Below are 13,983 nucleotides of genomic sequence, written 5' to 3'. Positions count from 1 at the left end.
ACACTCACTCACTCTCCCTCTCTCTCTCTCAATTCAGTTCAATTCAGTTCAATTCAAATGTGATTTATTGGCATGACAAACGTTACAATGTATTGCCAAAGCATTTGCAATGTTTATAATGAATCAGGAACAGATGAAAACAAATTATAAAATTACTATATAAAAGATAAATTAACATATAATGTAGAATTGTGTGTGTGTGTGTGTGTGTGTGTGGGCGGGTTTGGGTGGTTTATGAGGAACTGGTAATTATAAGGGTATTATGCTATAAATGTGGTTTATGAGGACATTTCTAGTGTCCCCATAATTCAAATCACTTAAAAAAACATACTAAATGATGTTTTATTGAAAATGTAAAAATGCAAAAAGGTTTCTGTGAGGTTTAGGTTTAGGGGTAAGGTTAGGGTTAGGGGATAGAAACTATAGTTCGTACAGTATAAAAATCATTGTCTATGGAGAGTCCTCATAATGATAGCTGCACCAACATGCGTGTGTGTGTGTGTGGGCGCATCACTGATTGTTTGACTCCTCCCTCTTTTTGTGGCAGGGATCAATGTACCATGCCGCTAGTAAAATGCAATCTCTTCTTTCGCCTAATAAATACTGAAGTTGTATATTATTGTCCAACTTTCTGAAATCAGGGCAAATTGATTCAAATTTGGGATATATTTTTTCTGAATTTCCGTATAGTTAGGGCAAATGGTGGGGAAGTGTTGCTCTGTCTCTACATCTCCTTGGCTACAGTATGGGCATATCCTGCCTGTTCTGTTGATATCTGCCCATCTCTAGCCAGAGTGTGACTGCTCAGTCTGTACCGTGTCATTATTTTTCTTAATTTGCTGTCTTTCACTGTGCTCAGATGTTCTGCTGTTGTGTATTCTTTGTTTAGGGCCAAATAACATTCAAGTTTACTTTGTTTTTGTGTTGTTTCAGTCCAATAAGTCAGACACATTTATTTTTGTGCTTTAATAATTTGGTTAGGGTGAATTTTGTGGATGAGGGTGTCAGTGTCCTGAGGCACACTGTTGTTAGTCATGTTAGTTGTGTTAGTCTGTTTTTGCAGCCTCTGGACCATCTGAATGAGGGGGCTTTTTTCAATATTCGTTTCATGGTTTTTAAGGGCTTTAAAATTATAAGAGTTGGGGTCGCTCATTTTTAGATGTTTCCAAAATTTGATGGCTCTTTTCTCAATGCGAATCAATAGAGGGTATTGGCCTAATTCCGCCCTGCATGCATTGTTCGGTGTATTCCTCTAGACTCTGAGGATAGTCTTACAAAACTATGCAGGGTTTCAATCGAGTTTTTGTCCCATTTGTCAAATTCATGATTCAGAAGAGGACCCCACACTTCGCTGCCACAAAATGCAGTAGGTTCTATAACTGATTGGAATATTTTGAGCCAGATTCTAATTGGTATTTTAAATTGTATAGATTTTTTGATGGCATAGAAGGCCCTTCTTTCTTTCTCTTTCAGTTCATTCACAGTCAAGCTGAGGTTTCCAGTTTAACTTATTTTCACCCTGAGATATGTGTAGTTTGTGGCATGTTCAATTTTGGTCATACCAAGGGTGAAATTGGGTCTCTTTCCCTGACATCTGGTTCTTTTATGAAATGTTAGTATTTGAGTTTTGTTAGGGTTAATAGTCAGGGCCCAGGTCTGACAGAGCTTGTGCAAGATGTCTAGGTTCTGCTATAGACCGTCTTCTGTTGGAGACAGCAGGAGCAGATCAACAGCAGGAACTTTATGTTGGAGTCATACAGTGTGAGGCCAGGTGCTGCTTATTGTTCTAGTAGTTTCGCCAATTCATTAATTTACAGGTGCATCTCAATAAATTAGAATGTCATGGAAAAGTTCATTTATTTCAGTAATTCAACTCAAATTGTGAAACTCGTGTATTAAATAAATTCAATGCACACAGACTGAAGTAGTTTAAGTCTTTGGTTCTTTTAATTGTGATGATTTTGGCTCACATTTAACAAAAACCCACCAATTCACTATCTCAAAAAATTAGAATATGGTGACATGCCAATCAGCTAATCAACTCAAAACACCTGCAAAGGTTTCCTGAGCCTTCAAAATGGTCTCTCAGTTTGGTTCACTAGGCTACACAATCATGGGGAAGACTGCTGATCTGACAGTTGTCCAGAAGACAATCACTGACACCCTTCACAAGGAGGGTAAGCCACAAACATTCATTGCCAAAGAAGCTGGCTGTTCACAGAGTGCTGTATCCAAGCATGTTAACAGAAAGTTGAGTGGAAGGAAAAAGTGTGGAAGAAAAAGATGCACAACCAACCGAGAGAACCGCAGCCTTATGAGGATTGTCAAGCAAAATCGATTCAAGAATTTGGTTGAACTTCACAAGGAATGGACTGAGGCTGGGGTCAAGGCATCAAGAGCCACCACACACAGACGTGTCAAGGAATTTGGCAACAGTTGTCGTATTCCTCTTGTTAAGCCACTCCTGAACCACAGACAACGTCAGAGGCGTCTTACCTGGGCTAAGGAGAAGAAGAACTGGACTGTTGCCCAGTGGTCCAAAGTCCTCTTTTCAGATGAGAGCAAGTTTTGTATTTCATTTGGAAACCAAGGTCCTAGAGTCTGGAGGAAGGGTGGAGAAGCTCATAGCCCAAGTTGCTTGAAGTCCAGTGTTAAGTTTCCACAGTCTGTGATGATTTGGGGTGCAATGTCATCTGCTGGTGTTGGTCCATTGTGTTTTTTGAAAACCAAAGTCACTGCACCCATTTACCAAGAAATTTTGGAGCACTTCATGCTTCCTTTTGCTGACCAGCTTTTTAAAGATGCTGATTTCATTTTCCAGCAGGATTTGGCACCTGCCCACACTGCCAAAAGCACCAAAAGTTGGTTAAATGACCATGGTGTTGGTGTGCTTGACTGGCCAGCAAACTCACCAGACCTGAACCCCATAGAGAATCTATGGGGTATTGTCAAGAGGAAAATGAGAAACAAGAGACCAAAAAATGCAGATGAGCTGAAGGCCACTGTCAAAGAAACCTGGGCTTCCATACCACCTCAGCAGTGCCACAAACTGATCACCTCCATGCCACGCCGAATTGAGTCAGTAATTAAAGCAAAAGGAGCCCCTACCAAGTATTGAGTACATATATAGTAAATGAACATACTTTCCAGAAGGCCAACAATTCACTAAAAATGTTTTTTTTTTATTGGTCTTATGATGTATTCTAATTTGTTGAGATAGTGAATTGGTGGGTTTTTGTTAAATGTGAGCCAAAATCATCACAATTAAAAGAACCAAAGACTTAAACTACTTCAGTCTGTGTGCATTGAATTTATTTAATACACGAGTTTCACAATTTGAGTTGAATTACTGAAATAAATGAACTTTTCCATGACATTCTAATTTATTGAGATGCACCTGTATATATTGAAGAGGGTCGGTGATAGAGGGCAGCCCTGTCTCACACCCCGCCCTTGAGTGAAGAAATCTGTGTGTTTATTTCCAATTTTGTTTGCACAATGATTGTTTGAATACATTGTTTTTATTATGTTGTATGTTTCCCCCCCGATACCCATTTCTATAAGTTTAGACAGTAGACCTTCATGCCAAATTGTATCAAAGGGCTTCTGGAAACCTACAAAGCAAGCAAATATTTTGGTTTTGTTTTGGTTGGTGTACTTGTCAATCAGGGTATGTAGGGTGAAGATATGGTCTGATGTTCTAAAATTTGGCAAGAATCCAATCTGACTTTTGCTTAAGACATCATGCTCTGTAAGGAAGTGTAAGAGTCTTGTGTTGATGATACTGCAAAAGAACTTCCCCAGGTTACTGCTTACACAGATGCCTCTGGAATTGTTTGGGTCAGATTTGTCTCCACTCTTGAATATGGGCATAATGAGTCCTTTATTCCAGGTGTTAGGGAAATGACCAACACTCAGAATGAAGTTGAAGAGTTTTAATATGGCCTAACTAAATTTGTGGTTTGTATTTTTGAGTTGAGTTTAGAATGCCATCTGGTCCACTACCCTTTTTGACTGGCAGGGCCTGTATTTTATCAATTAATTCTTTTTCAGTGATTGGGTAGTCTAATGGGTTTTTGTGTTTTCCAATTGTGTATTCCATACAGTTTAGCTTTTCATATATATGGGTTTGTTCTGTATTTATGTTTATTTTGCTATAAAGTTGTTCAAAGTGATTTTTCCAGGTGTCTTCATTTTGTTTGGTTATTTGTTCATGATGATTTTTATTCAGGAGATTCCAATTGTCCCAGAAGCTGTCACAGTCACCGTTGTTCCCAAGGACTCTTATTTTGAGATGGTTTTGTGTCTTATGTTGTCTGTTTGCCATTAACTACATTTCCCATCATGCACTGCCCTCATCAGCAATCTGTTCCCCATTCTTCCTCACCTATTTTCCATTCCCTCATCAGCACCTGTTTGTTTAAATATCCTCTAGTTTTGTTCCCTGATTGTCAGTTCTTGTTCGTTGTTGCATAGTTTATTTTACCTCAAACGACTGTCTTGTTTTGTAACCTTAGTCATCATCTTCTGTGTATTCTCACCTTCTTTTTGTTGTGAATTAAAGGACTGCTGCATATAGACCCTGCTCTCTCGCTTTATCTTTACAAAATGTGACAGAAGCTGTTTGAATGTACAGATTCTTCAATTGTTTTGAGTCGATTTTGGATGCACTGTTCTCTCTTCTTTCTGAGTGTATTTTTATACTTTTTAAGTTCTTCACAATAATGAAGCCGTAAATCTACACTGTCTGGTTGTCTATGTTTTTGATTTGCGAGGTGTTTTAAATTTTTCCTCATCATTGTACAGTCCGAATCAAACCATTTTTCATTCTTTTGTTTTTGCTTATGAATTTTCTTAGTGTCTTTAAGGTTAGATATTGTTGCCAAATAATCAAAAATGTAATTAATATTTTCTACAGCCAGATTTACGCCATCTCCATTGTGAGGATAAATGGTTTCTATAAGGTTATCTATGAGTGAACATACTTTGGGGTGGCCAATTGCTGTCAGGTATTTTTCAGTGCTGCTTTGCCTCTGTAATGCTGTTTAATGTTATACAGCTTACTGGGTCGTGGATGCATGTTAGTATTTCTTGTCCTTTTAGATACATAGTAATTTGGCTGTGATCTGATAGGGGTGTTAGTGGTTTGACCGTGAATGCTTTGAAAGAGAATAGATCTAAATCTGTGATCATGTAATCAACTGTTGAGCAACCATGAAATTACCTGTAGGTGTATCTTCCAAGAGAATCCCCTCTCACCCTGCCATTGACAGACTGAGGCTTCAGCAAAGCTGAATTAGTAGCTTACCGTTTTTATTTATTTGGGGATCGGAGTTAATCCTTGGAAATTTTACGCCATTTTGTGGAAAGCTCTGTCCAAATATATAGTTATTCCCACTGTGGTGTAGTCGGGTAGGGATCCCGTTTTTGCATTTAGATCCCCAAACACCAGCACACTTCCCTGGGCCTGGAAGTGGTTGATTTGATTGTGGAGAGTCTCAAAGATGTCTACATTATATTAAGGAGATTCAGAGGGAGGAATGTAAAGAGCACATAAGAATACATCTTTTGTTGTTTGACTATGCTGTTTATTGATTTTGAGCCAGATATGGGATTCTTTTTTTTTTTTTTTTTGACTTGTTGGATATATTTATCAATTTCTAGTTTGTGCCAAATGATTGTGCCCCCTGAATCTCTCCCATGTGTAATTTGTTAATGTTTTCGTGACAATAAAGGTATTTCATGATATCCTGTGGGACAAAGTGTGACCTCATCAGTTCTGCGCCATGTTTCCTGTAATATTATTATGTCTTTGTTCTGTACACTTTTCTTAAAATCCAGGATTTTGGTTTTACATCCAAAACTGATGAATTAATGCCCTGGATGTTCCACAATGTTATTGTCAGTGGTTTCATGTAGTCAACAAACAATCTTAACAGTCCTCTAGAATAGAACCAACCCGACTTGAACCAGATATATATACAGTATATGTACACGTACACATAAACATACATATAGGCTACTTTTTACATTTTATTATTATTATCACTATTGTTTATTATTATTATTATTATTGTTATTATATGTATTAGAGTGTAATTGTTCAGTTTGATGTCTTCTACTCATGACTAGTCCATCAGCTGTGTGCATATTAGATTGAACAGGTCCTTGATCTCTCTGAGGTTAGTGTGATTTGGACCTTTTAGGGCTGCAGCATAGCTCAGTTGCTCCTGCTGCTCTGGCCGGTGGAGGTGTGGAGCAGGCTGCTGCTCTGTTGAGGTGTTGTTACTCATCGCTGGAGCTGCTTTGGTTCTTGGCTGTTTTTGACGCTGCTGGTATGGTGGCACAAGATCCTGGCGTTGCTGACTGTAATGGGGCGCAGGGTGCTCATGTCTAGGATGCGGGTGTGGAGGCTGAAGGCGTGGGTGTTGAAGTTCAAGATGCAGGTGCAGGGGGGCAGGGGGGCAGGGTGGAGGTGCTGAGACACAGTGTGCCGGTGATGGGAACTCCAGGGTGCTGCGGTGTAGGGCTCAGCTGGGTGTGGAGAAAAGACGCAGTATTGTGTTGTTGGGAGAATGCATCTTATTGCTTGAGTGGGCTGGACTCTCTGTTGCTCTTTGAGGGAATGCCAGGGGTCCGGCCAAGGGCAGCATCTTTAAGATTTTTAGCAAAAACATTCACACTGTCTTTACGGAGATGGACGTGGTCATGGAGGTTGTGAATGTCCAGGGTAGGGTGATATGCCAGGTAAACATTTGGCATTCCAGCACAACCACGTGAGATGTCTGTGTTTACTCTCTGTATGGTGCAGGGATGGAAATCAGTTCTGGATAGGAAAGTGGAGATGACTATTTTTGATGTTGGGAAGGTCTGTGTTGCTTTTACTGCCACTCGTGTAACTGACTGTGCCACATTTTCTTGTTGTGCCCTTAGGTCATTTGTCCCCACATGTATGATGATGTGGCTGGGTTCACCCAGTTTTTCTTTGCGGAGATTTTGAAGGGCATTTTCTGTTTTTGGGCACCAAAGTTTCAATGTTTTGTGGTTGGGAAAGAGCTGTTTCAGATTGACCTGCTATTTGAGTCCATTAAAATGACTATCTCTGCATTTCTAGACATATTTTCTTGTTCTTGGGGGCACTCAGGGGCTTCTGTCTGTGTTGTTGGAGTGATGGACTCAGGGAGTGTCAGAGGATGGTGTGCTGGTGTCTGGGTCATGTTTGAGCTGGGCTGTATGAGGGTCTCTGTCTGGTCTCTCAGACTCTGTATTACTTTCTCTCTGATGAGCAGCTCCTCCCTGACACTCTTCAACTCTCTGTTCAGGGTCTCTCTGTCCTGCTGTAGCTCTTTTATTTCTCCTCTCAGCTCCTCAACACTGGCTTTAAATTCTCTTGTGAGGTGATTGAGTTTGTTCTCCAGGTGTTCCACACGCTCACTGGATGTTACCTGCGAGAGCACCAGTTCTCTGAGCTCCACCAGTTCTACCTCCTGTAGAGTTAGACTGCTTCGTATCTGAGTGACAGACTGCTCCAGCTTTGTGTCACAGTCCAGGATTGGCTGCACCTCCTCTAGCTCCTCCCCTGTGCTCTTAGCTTCAATATGGCTGTCTGTTCTCTGTGTTTGCTTCTCAGTTTCTGCCAGTACTTTGAGGCTGTTAAAGTTAGCTTGAACAGAGCTGAGACATGCTTCACTCCCCTGAAACATTATAGTTCCATTGTGATATATGTTTACAGTCAGAAATGATTTGTTGGTGTCTCCTTCTTCATGAATTTGAATTTGTCTCCCATTACAGATGCCGTGTTTTTAATACTGTGTATTGGTGTTGTATGCCAAACAGTACAGTCTTCTGTGTACAACAGCAGATTTGTGATAGTAGACTTGTCTCCTTTTAGAGAATAATCAGCCATTAAAGTCTCTTGAGTTTTTCTTCAGTAGATTGTGTTTATATGTTTTCTTGTCTTTTACAGTCTTTATTTTCTGTGGGTAAGTAATGGAGTGGAGAGGGATGCTCCTTCTGCTCCCTCCATTTTTCACTGTTCAGCAGTCACTCACTCACTGCATGCTGCTAAATTAACGCTAGACAACAAATTACATGTCCAACTTCTAGCTTATTTATTTTATTATAGTGTAGAAAGCAGTGTGAATGGAGGTGGTTGCTATGTCTTGCCTGTTTGTTGATTGGAGTTTGTTTTGGGATGATTTCTTCTGTGTTGTCCTGCTATTCTTCTGGCTACTCAGAGTGCTGCTGCTCCTTATTTGCTTTTTTCAGACATTTTTCAAAAAATCTGCAAACAAAAAACCCCTGATTCACAGTTATCCTGACATTCCTCTTATTTTATCTTTAATATTATGTAGGTTTTGTCAGGTTTGCTTCTCTCTAGAGGTGAACATTTTTAAATTTTTAATAGCTCAAGAGGAGCATGACTGTCCTTATCATATCTCTCTCTCTCTCTCTCTCTCTCTCTCTCTCTCTCTCTCCAATAATGTGCTTCTTTGGCACAACAAATAATTATAAATTTGCATTGCCAAAGCATGCAAAGACAAATAGTGTGCGTAACGTACATACATTAATGGAAAACAACAAAAATAAATAATAATATTTATTATATAATTATAGATAATATTTATATAATAATAAAAAATATTATAATTACTATATTTTGTTATAAAATAACTGTTGACTAAGTCAACACCACAATGTTATGGTGTGAAAAACTAACTTTTGAAAAAAAAAAAAAAAAACGTGAGTTTGCACATGCAAAAGTCTCCACAATGATGCTATGGTGCAACAGAATAAAATAATACAATAAAATAATTTATATAAAAAAGGATTTATTATATAAATATAAAGAATATAAATAAATAATATAAAAAATTATTAAAATAACTAGATTTTTTCATTTGTGAATCATCACCACGAGGCTATAGCGTAAAAAGTGAAATAAATAATAAAAAACATTATGATTTAATATACAAATATACATAATATTAAATAAATAATAAAAATAACTAGATTTCGTATTTTATGTAGAAAATCTGTTGTTTGCCCGTGCAAAAGTCAATACCACGATGCTATGGTGTTACAGTACATGTGGTTGCCAGGATGTTCTGGGTGTTTGTTAGGTGGCTGCTTATTGGCCCATGTCAAAAGTCTTTGTGATATTCTGGTCCCTAGGTATGGCCTATGGAATTGTTTTGCATTTTTTGCCATGCGTCAGGCAACAATCTTAAGTCTGATCAGTTAACAACAAGCCACATGATTTGAGGTATTATTCATGTATGTATTACAATTTTACCCATTTACCCATAACCATCATGCTCGTCTGCTACCATTATGACATCATCATTTCTGTTTCAGAAAAGAATGGAACTTCATTTGTTCCCTAACAAGGGCTCGCTTGAGCGTCACATGCACTCTGTTTCCTCCTGCCTCCTAGGCCCCAACTCATCTGTGTGCAGATGTTTACCCCCGCCCCTTTTCTTAACAATCCTCTGCTGGCAGATGAAGCTCGGTTCACCCCCACACCCACTTCACTGCAACACCAAATATAGCACAACCCCCCTCCTCCACCCCGTGGCTTCTCCTTTCCCCTTGCAGCACATACTGTAATCTGTAGTTCTCAACCTTTTTTTGATGAATGCTCCCCTACAAAACCCTTACAAAAATCAATATTTGTATTATTTGCTTAATTTGCTCAGTGCAACTTCGATGCATTGCATAATTTTAAAGTTTTGTTAATAGATTCAGCAGGCTTACGCATCATGAATGTGAGACCAAATTCAAACAGATGGAGGGTTATATCTGGGGCCTGTAAAATGAAAATGTGAAGACAGAAACTAATAATAAAAGTGATATTGTTAATATATTTTTACATTTGCCTTTTTGAAATTTTTTATTTATTCATTAATTATTTCTTTTTATAGTTTTAACAGTGGTATTTGTAACAAGACCATGGTAAGCACATGGAAGCAGGAATCTTCTTCACTACCGTGGTTAGATGTAACATGATTTACAGTTAGTACAGTTAGTGTTACTATAGTAAATTCAAGGATGGTGATGTAGAATTTTGTGATGAATTCAAATGGTTTCTGCTGCTCGCGCCTTGCTTCTCACTGATTCTTGTAGAGCTGTGCGTTTAAGAGCTCAAGCTTTAAGAGCTTTGCTCTCGCGCTGCTCTGTCCATTGGGCTGTATCCATCTACAGTGCCATAGTTGCATTAGCCAAGGTTGTGCCTCCACCTGTGTATTTGACACTGCTAAACCAGATACTTCAGATGCGTCACTAGACTTCAAAATCAGATGAACCGTGGTACAAATGCATACCAACTAATTGTTGGGCCTCATGTATTCAGATAGAAGACAAAGGCAGACCTTACACAGTCGTAAAACCTAACTCAGGCCCCCACATAAGTCATAAATTATACTGATAAAAATCGCGCCAAAATCAAACAAAGGGAGTCCAAAACAGACTACAAATCCCATGAAGCTTTGCTCACTAAAGGATCGAACTCTCAACTCCTATTGGATGAGGCACACAACAGAACGCACCTCAACCATGACATCATCAGGAGTAGAAATACCTCTGAAATGCTTCCGGGATTTGCTTCCAGCAACTTTGTTCACTGTGTATAGACGCAGATCATCGCTGCTCTCAGGTGCAACCTCGTGGCACAAGGAAGTAACGTCCGACTTGAAACTGTGGCCATACAATCTCCATCTCGCTGGACGAGTTGAGATTACTCTGTGTTCAACCAAAACTCTTAACGGATCCGAAGGAGACCGCCGAGCAATTCGCATCTTCATCTGTTTGCCTGCAGAAGTGAAGAGAAAAGATTTCTCTTCCATCTTCAATCAAGTCGACATTTCTGATTTCTCCACCAGCCCACCGAGAATCAGCAGCCGTACCGCCCGCCGACAGAGCGAGGAAACAGCCTCCCGTCATCACCCGAGCCTCGAGGAACCGAGTCTGAGTTAAAGGACGGATGAACACACATTCTGCATCCTCATGCGATTCAAGTAAGAGGTTTACTTCTGGGCAGAGATAGAATATTATAGTGTGTTATTCTTGTGTTTCAAGGTTTTTACTTGTACAGTTTACGGACCACCATGTCCGCTCATTATTAATACTCAGGGTATTAATTATCACAAATTTGATTTGCTGTATTGTGGTCCAACCACAGTGGGTTGTTGTGCATTTCCGCCATCAGGGGTGAGACAGGTAAACTGAGTTTATCCATTAAAGAATCAAAGAACGCGGGACTGTTTACGAGCCGTCCACCGCGTCTCTGAGTGATAAACTAACAGCTGCTTTCTCTCCCACGATCGCGAAATCGGCTTTGGGGCCGTCACTTAATTCTCTCTCTCTCTCGTACTAACCACACACACACACGCACACACACACACACACACACACACACGCACACGCGACCCCTCACAAACATTCTGGCACACATTTTTGGCTCGTAGATAGCTTCGTGCTAAAGCCCAGCTTTGTCCCTAAGCTATCGTACAAACAGATACATGCGGTAACTGGTAGACGGCATTGACTGGTTTGTCTCCGCCCACATTCGCGGCCATATTCCCTGGCCGGAAGTCTCACATGACATACTCTCCACGAGAGTCACATCCGCCATTTTGTGCGCATCCCTCCTTACACAGACACACACACACACACACCCTCATGTGTTATAGGATTATTTTGATTTCCATATCTAATCATATCATAGTTTGTAGTTGTAAGTCGGAAGTTTATTGACTGCATTGTATTAATTATTAATTGATATTACTGCATAAATATACTTTGTTTATATTACAAAGAGAAGTGTTTTGGTTTGTTTTGCATACACCTGTGTCATGCTGATGGGATGTCAGTGCTCGGATTCAAACCTTCATTCATTGTTTTTTTCCCGAAAATCGATATTCTTTGGATGTCGATTTTCCTAAGAAAACAATCTAATATTGAGACTGTTTTACTATCTGGTTATTAGTCCCTGATTCCAGGGTGGTGCCCCGTCAATGTTAATCCTTATTAATATTCTGTTGATTTTTGATAATTGATAATTATCTTTGATGATTGTTGAATTTGAATGATCAATAAGCTAGTGTTAATTTTAATTAATGTTTCATCGATGTTAACAATTAATGATTATCTTTGATAATTGTTGATTTAAAGGATTAAAAAAGCTAACATTGATTCTCATCAATGTTCTATTGATTTTAATAATTAATAATTATCTTTGATAATTATTAATTATTGCTATTAACCAAACCCTCTCCTAAACGTAGAGCACTACATTTACTGGAGCCCCATATGAGGTTTTAATGAGTTAGATTCAATTAATTAATTTAAATATTAATTAATAACTAAAGAAATAATTATTAATTATTTCTGATAGTAACATTGATCTAAACAACCAGTAAAGCCCTACATAGTGCCCGACCGATATATCATATTAGCCTTTCACTGATATATCGGTATCGGCGTATATTTTACCGATATGCGCTGATATGAAAACTTTTTTTCAGAACATATAATGCAGAAAACAATGCCTTAGAATTAGTGTCATAGCGTAGTTTGTCCAGCAGAGTGCGCTCCGACTCCATTGTTTACAGAGCTGACTCTGAACTGACGGTGGCTCTGCAGACAGGGCGGTGTTGAGTGGTGTCTCGGTAAGAAAACTAGTTTGTGAAATATATACTGGAAAAATAATAAACAATGACCCCATCATTTTCCCTTTTCAATATAACTAATATAACATTAACCATGTTTCTGACAACCACGTCACTCATGTCTGTTTGCTGTTAGCCAGCTATAGTTTGTCAGTGCAGTCAGTAATGTAACAGATTGAAAGGTAAACATCAGAGCATCTTTTTGCAGCTCAACAGACAATGGTGCAGTGGTGGATTTTGTCTGATGAGTGTTGATTTCATGCTATGTTGTTACCTAGATGGTGAGACGGAATGCTTGAAAGTAAATAAAGTCCATCTTTTACTCTCCACATGAGCTTATAGCTAACTAGATAATCACGTAGCTGCTTTCATTGCTTGTCAGCTGAGTGGAAGCTAATGTGTAAACATGTATTCACTAAACTGTTTTGTTCAGGATTCACAGTTTGGTACCCCCTTCAACCGAACAATTCCAGTCGTGTCATTTATAAAATGTAATATTTAAAAGTCTGGTTTTCCACCGTTGAAAGTTTCCCCTGAATTTGTATAGCAGAATACTGTGTAACACCACTGCCGCTGTTTATCTCTTGTCTTGGCAGTATTAATATAGGCTGTGTCTCGTTTGGAAGGATGCGTCCTCCGGAGATCGCATTTGTCGGCCGCATACTTCATTGAGGCTGTCTCATTTCAGAAAAGCGAGTAGGAGACTTCAAACGCGACCTTCTTTCATGGGAATTTAGAGGATGCATGAGGTGTATCCTTCGTGTGCACTCACAACCCACCATTCTTTGCTTCAACGGAAATTTCTAAAAAAAATGATGCCAATTTGCCCGTAGATATGATGTTCAAATGCAAGTAATGTTAATTCCCAAGTTGAAATACCTCAGAAGATGGGTGCAGAGTATATAATATGTATATTCTTTACTTAAATGGTCAGCATTTGACTGATACTAAACAGCAGTACTGATATTTATTTAGCTATTTTTTTTATTTTTATTTATTCTTTATTTTAATGGTCAGCATTTGACTGATACTAAACAGTACTGATGTTTATTTAGCTATTTTTTTTATTATTATTATTTATTTAAATGGTCAGCATTTGACTGATATTAAACAGTAGTACTGATGTTTATTTAGCTATTTATTGTATTTTTATTTATTCTTTATTTTAATGGTCAGCATTTGACTGATACTAAACAGTACTGATGTTTATTTAACTATTTATTTTATTTTTATTTATTATTTATTTAAATGATCAGCATTTGACTGATACTAAACAGCACTGATGTTTATTTAGCTATTTATTGCATTTTTATTT

At 38.7% G+C, this 13,983-nt stretch overlaps 1 protein-coding gene across 2 annotated transcripts in view; it reads left to right on the top strand.

Moving 5' to 3' along the window:
* Nucleotides 1–13,983, top strand: part of LOC127419234 (voltage-dependent L-type calcium channel subunit beta-3-like) — a 105,287-nt gene that overhangs the window by 36,647 nt on the left and 54,657 nt on the right. The window lies entirely within an intron of this gene.

The sequence above is a fragment of the Myxocyprinus asiaticus genome, chromosome 28 (assembly GCF_019703515.2).
Source record: "Myxocyprinus asiaticus isolate MX2 ecotype Aquarium Trade chromosome 28, UBuf_Myxa_2, whole genome shotgun sequence".
Classification (NCBI taxonomy): Eukaryota; Metazoa; Chordata; class Actinopteri; order Cypriniformes; family Catostomidae; genus Myxocyprinus; species Myxocyprinus asiaticus.
The sequence above is the reverse complement of the archived record's forward strand: the minus strand, read 5'-3'. Positions and strand labels throughout refer to the sequence as shown.